Source organism: Macrobrachium nipponense, chromosome 18 (genome assembly GCF_015104395.2).
Source record: "Macrobrachium nipponense isolate FS-2020 chromosome 18, ASM1510439v2, whole genome shotgun sequence".
Classification (NCBI taxonomy): domain Eukaryota; kingdom Metazoa; phylum Arthropoda; class Malacostraca; order Decapoda; family Palaemonidae; genus Macrobrachium; species Macrobrachium nipponense.
The window spans coordinates 60,725,757-60,732,253 of NC_087211.1; positions in this window are offsets into that span (position 1 = coordinate 60,725,757).

The window sequence follows — 6,497 nt, forward strand, 5'->3', positions numbered from 1 at the left end:
TAGGGAAGCAAACGGAGATCTCTCTCTTTACATTCTACGTTAATATATATTCTTTTACATTAAGTAAGGCGAAGTCTAAACAAACATTTTAAAACATCCTATTCTAAGCTATCTAGGAATCTGAAAAATGTTGCACAATCTACATGACATTTCAAAAAGGGTGGGGAAAACATGCATTTTGAAAGTAGCAATATATAATAATATGTATATATATATATATATATATATATATATATATATATATATATATATATATATATAAATATATATATATATATATATATATAGAGAGAGAGAGAGAGAGAGAGAGAGTTAACCATATATCTGGTATCGTCACCAGTACCACCTCTTTGGGCAATAAATATCACGTAATGTGAGCAGCATACGCCAGTACGCGAGTGTTCAGGAAAATATTGTTTCTGTATGAGCAAAAATTATTAACATTCGTTTTTCATAATACCTTTTGCAGTCACATAAGTTATCATGGAAATAAATTAATTGAGAGAGAGAGGAGAGAGAGAGAGAGAGAGAGAGAGAGAGAGAGAGAGAGAGAGAGAGAGAGAGTTTTCTATTTCTTAACCGACAGGATTATGTTACTTCGGTTAAGATAATTTGAAATGAGAAAAAAGCGGACCAATGATATTACTACAATATAATAAAAAAACATGTAAGTAATATGACCTCTAAATTAGTGGTGGAAGATTAAACTTAGGAAATAATTCTTATTTTCATTAGTAATTTTAAAATGAAATAGAGTTTATAATTTGATTTGGTTTATATAAATAAAAAAAAAAACGAGAAAATATAATCATGTCTCTCAATTTTGTGTTGTAACGTAATCCTTAGAGTCACAGTATATGGAAAGCAACATTAATATTCTTTCAAACTAAATGACGTAAAAATAATTTACGTTCTCTTGAAGAGACCTCACAATATTTATTTCATTTGCAGTCCCATCCCACCTCTAAGGGATTACATTTTTTGGTCTGACAGCTTTTTTCCTTTTTTCTTTTCTTTCTTTATATATAATATATACTATATATATAATATATATATATCTATATATATATATATATATATATATATATATATATATATACATATATATTATATATATATATATAATATATATATATATATATATATATATATATATATATATATATATAAAATATATATATATATTATATATGTATATATATCATATATATATTGTTGGAACTCTGTTATTCTGATGAGATATTTAACAAAAAGCACTTATTTTTACTTTAAAATTTAAAATAATTTGTCCAGGCGTTTACTGGGCCTTCCAACAAAATTGCTTTTACTACGATAGCTTGTAGGCTAAAGAGTAAAGTTTACCAGCAATACAGACAATAAAATACACTTTGAGGGGGTAATTGAAAACGAACGTAAAAATTCAAATTTATTACAAGAAGTTACTTGCACACATCCTCGAAATTATTGGGCTGAGGGCACAGTCACATACACTTAAAACTACCATTCAGACTCACAGCTAACCTTCACTCAAATGATAGTTAGAGGGAAAGTGTCGAGGAGAAGGGAGGAAAAACAACTTCCGCACTAAGTCAGTAATAAGTGAGAGCTTAAAGAAAGAAAGAAATGCTTAACCTAACTGAACACAATATTTACGGAAATGTACCATTACATATGTATATGTTCCCACGGTACGGACAAAACACAATCCCAGCACTGAAGCAGTTTAGTAAACGAGTGATAGTTTCAATGGCACTCCGGCTTTTAGGTCGTCCCAGGACACTATTGCTTAACCACAAGGAAATGAGTATATTCGTGGATAAAAAGAACACACATAATCGGAAGCTTACTCTTCTTCACGACCAAAAGGCCTCCTAACGACTCTCAGAAGATCTCGAGACAACGGCCGTTTGTAGAATGTTTCTAGAGGCGTCACCATAACTAGTCGAGAGGACTCAAGACGTAGACGATGACGATGGTCTCGGTACACTTGGAAGCACGAGAACGCAATCGCAGTCACAAAAGGGGGTCAGGTGTATGCATCCAAGGACATTGATGCATCAGCAGCAGACGAGTCCACTCGAAGCAAGACTTCCAACAAAAATCTATGTAGCAGAGCAATGGTGCAAGGTGGTGATCGCCACACTGATCAACGGGCCGTGAAAAAGGGCGAGAACTTCTCTACAGAGAGCCGAAAGCAATCTTCCCTCCATCCAGACGAAAAATATGTAAATCGCCTCTTAAACAGTCCAACGTGGCAGGAGACAGAAGATGAAACTACCGAAGCACTCGTACATGAAAGTAAAGAGAACTTTTCATGGGCGGAGTACCAATTAGCAAATAACATTTCAGTGGGGGAAGCTCAACAATACAAAACTCGGACCAAGAATTCGAGGCTCAAATGAACTGATAAAATATTGACAGCAATTAATAAATGTTTACTTAATGGAGCACGAGATAAAATTTAAGTAGCTGATATTACAATATGTATGTATTATATATATATAGATATATATATATATATATATTCATATATATATAGTATATATATATATATGTGTGGTGTGTGTGTGTGTTATATAAAGGAGAGAGATATATTAATAATGTTTCAGATACCATTGTAAGGTGATGTGCTGTGACATTTCTTAGAATGTAGAAGTCATCGATTCAGTTTCTCCTTGCAGACAGTGCTGGATGTGACAAGCTTGGGAATGCTGACATATCTTTAGGGGTGGTGTGATATCAAAGTTGCTGTCTTGGCAGATCTGTGCATGTCCTGTTGCTATGGGCGATTGCAGAGGTGCCTTTGAAACTGGATACAGGCAGTCCCTGGGTGTGGACAATGTGTGTGAGTTCGTGCGTGTGTGCGAGCTTTTCCCCTACATATGAGAGTGTTAGATTACCATGGTGATAGATCTGTACAAGAGAGGCGAGAAGCCAAGATGGCTTTCTCGAACAGTACTTTATTTATAAAAAGTTTGTGAATACTGTATTGAATGGGAGTAGGCATATATTATTTTCGGCCAAAGATGTAGCTGGATTGTATTTGAATGTTTATTTCAAGATGTTCTGTTTCATATGATCTTTTGATTTTAATCTTGTGCTTATCAAGGTGTTCTCCTGTCTTCTAACAGGCAGTTCTGGAGACAAGGGAAATTGATCTGGAGAAAGGGGAATTGATCTGGAGAAAGGGGAATTGATCTGGAGAAAGGGGAATTGATTCTGGAGAAAGGGGAACTGACTTAATTACTATGGTGTACTGTACTATGACTATGCCTAATTTTATGAGTAAAATAATGTTGGATTATTGGAGTAGAAATATGGAGTGGGGTTGTCTGAGTTCAATCATTCATTTAATCTTTTTGTTAAGAACCTGGGTTTATTTAGCTAATGCCTTCTTCTTAAATAAATGTATATTTTTGTAGGTCACGTGTCTGATTTGATAGCGTTAGGTAATGGATGGAGGGGGGGTGTCGTGGAGAGAGAGAGAGAGAGAGAGAGAGAGAGAATGTACGAGAGATATGGATGGAGAGAGAGAGAGAGAGTGTTGCCAGTTGCCTGCTGCTCTGTTTCATTGCTACCTTTTAAAATAGAAGAACCGAGATTTTAGAGCCTCAGGTTATAGTGGGTGGCAGAGCGGTTTTTTAACCGTGTCACTCCTTTTGTGAGATTAATAACAACTTAAAAAGGCTGTTTTGAGAGTCTAGTTGTGAAAATGTTTTAGGTTTTCAGTAATGGGTGACAATCGATAAGAATTTTTCAGCTGTCATTTTGGTATTAAGAGGGCAAATTCAATTGGCGTCAGCATGTTTGTCTGTCGTGGGACATTACAAGCAATGGGTTACTCAGTTGGACCTTGTGAGTGTACATTGACAAATGTTTACCGTTCGAGTATGTGTGTATTCACGTGTTTATTCATGCGTGGTTGGTGATCCTGTGTTCTCTCATTGACGGCGTGAGTGTTAGATTGTTTTTTTGCCCTAGTGTTTTTTTTTTCTCTTTTTTGCCTTTGTGTATGAATCATTTTTAGAGTTAAAGAAACAGTTCAGATTACCATTTTTTCCCCCATAGGAGCTGAACGTGATGAGTTATATTTTTCTTGGCACATGTTTAGAGGTGACGCATTTGTCTTGGTTTTAACACATGTATGTGTGTGAAGGTTTTTCATACATACAACTCAGTTCTCGAGGTGTTTGGAGACAGCACTCGCTCATCCATACGCACTCAGCATATTTTTTATTTTAATGAATACTTGCAAAAGGGAGGCTAGTGTGGTTCATGGGGTAGTACGCCAACGGGAGGGTGAAGCTCTTTTTTTCTTTGTGCTGGGGTAATGGGGGTGAGTTTGGCCTTGAAAAGAAAGTTCATTGCCATGCCATATCAGCTGATAGCCACTGAGGGATGATGTGATGTGCCCGTAGGGTTTCTTTTAGAACGATTTTTTCTTTCTTTTGCGTAATGAGAAAATGAAAATGAATATATATGGTGCAAGTTTTCCTTACGATTTGGAAAATGCCTTTACGCAATGATAGAGGATATGGTTATAACTGGGGATACAGAGATTATTTTAGAATGGGGATGCATTTGGGATATGGAGACTACTTTAAAATGGTGATGCTAATGGGGTTGTACTTGGTGATGTTAAATGGTAATGGTACTGGTTAATGGCAATATTAAACTCATACTGGTGATACGGGAGATATTTTATGGAGAATTATTACAGAGTATTATTTACGGGGAGATATTTACGTGGAATTATTACTGGAGATATTTATGGAGATTCTATGGGAGTTCACGGTGGTAATAATTTTTGGTGAATATGGCAATGATTTATGGGTGGTGAATTTGGTGACATTTGGTGAATTTGGTGATACTGAAATTGGTGTTATTTCTGATACTAACATGGGTGCTTGTAATGATAGTAAGGGATGATTATGTTTGTGAATTTGGGAGGTACTAACAACAACTTTAGCTTTCCTTTTTTTTATGAGTTCAGCAGAAAATTGGTTGAAGTCTACCTGAGTCACAGCTGTTACAGGTGTCACGGGAATAATCGACGGTGCCATTGATTTATTTCCCCTTTGGACATTAGCCATCGCTGATGTAAGTTTTTTTTATCATGGGCGAGTTTGAATTTATTTTTTCTCCGAACAGTTTGTGTAGATTTTTTAATATCTCAGATCATGACTTGCAATCATTGTTTATAATTTCAGCTGTTTGATGCTGCAGTGAGATTTAGGGGAGAATTTTTTGCATTTTTTTAATGAATACATAACGGCACTAAATTTTTTTCTGGATATTTGTGATCCGGAAATTTTTGGCCTCTTGCACAATTGTGTTTGTAGCAACTTTGCCAGAGATAGGAAACTTCATTAGGTTTCTGGTGGCCTGTGCCGTAGTAAATATGGGGAAGCCTTTGCTTAGTCACTTTGGATTTGGAGTTTTGTTGTAATGAGTTATGGCACACTGATGATTTTTTCTAGAATTTCCTAGGCAATTTTATTTGCCAAGTTTTTGCCCTTCTCGGCAGAGAGTTTATAGTTTTTGACTATAACATTGAGCTCCTTAGAGAGGCATTTTGAGGTTATTTTACTGGAGAATTGGAGATATAATATTTTTGGCCATATGATATTTTATTTTGCTGGAGATAGTCCATAGTTTAGGCCTATGTGGTAAGAACTATGTTTAGTTCAACTATTTTTAGCAGTCATTTTGGTGCAAATGGAAACCTTTGGGAGAGGAGATATGTAACAACATTTTTGAGTGTATCAGGTAGATGCTTTGAGTGCATTTTTCGGGGACAGAGTTTCTTTTTTGATTACCCTGCTTGGAGGTGTAATAATATATATTTTTTTGGAGACTTGTTTTTATTCCATATGTGGTTATTGGTGAAATAGAAGGGAATATGGTGATGTGTGGTTATTAGTGAAATGGAGGGGAATATTTTTATCACCGGAGTGGTATTATTATTAATATGGTGATATATGGCATTAATCTTTGGTGGTGAATTTTTTTGTGGTTATGATTTTTGGAGCTGAATTCTGTGGTTTTATGAGCCAAAGAGGAGGGGCATTGGGGTTCCATTGGTGTTGTGACTAATGGAGGCGAGTGATATTACTGCATTGTGGTTTTATGGAGATGTTGTATTTTTTATATTCACCAGCGGTTATTTTTGGCAGTATATAATAGCTGAATTGTGGTTTTCACTGTGGCTTATATTCCGAATAGGTGATAATTTCTTTTATATACGTAGAGTAATATCATGGGGGAGTTATGTCTTTGAAGACAATTTTTTGGGCACCTTGGTGATATCCTGGAGATAATTTTGTGAAATGTGATTATATGGTGTTATCATAGAATTTTCAGGGCTTTTTGGAGAATAATGGGTTTTTGAAGTTGCAAGTCTGACTAGACAAATCTATATTGCTGTTCGAGCACCTGAGGTGTTCACAGGTGGGTTTTTGCTGATAATGCTGTGATGAGTCTGGTTGCTGACTTTT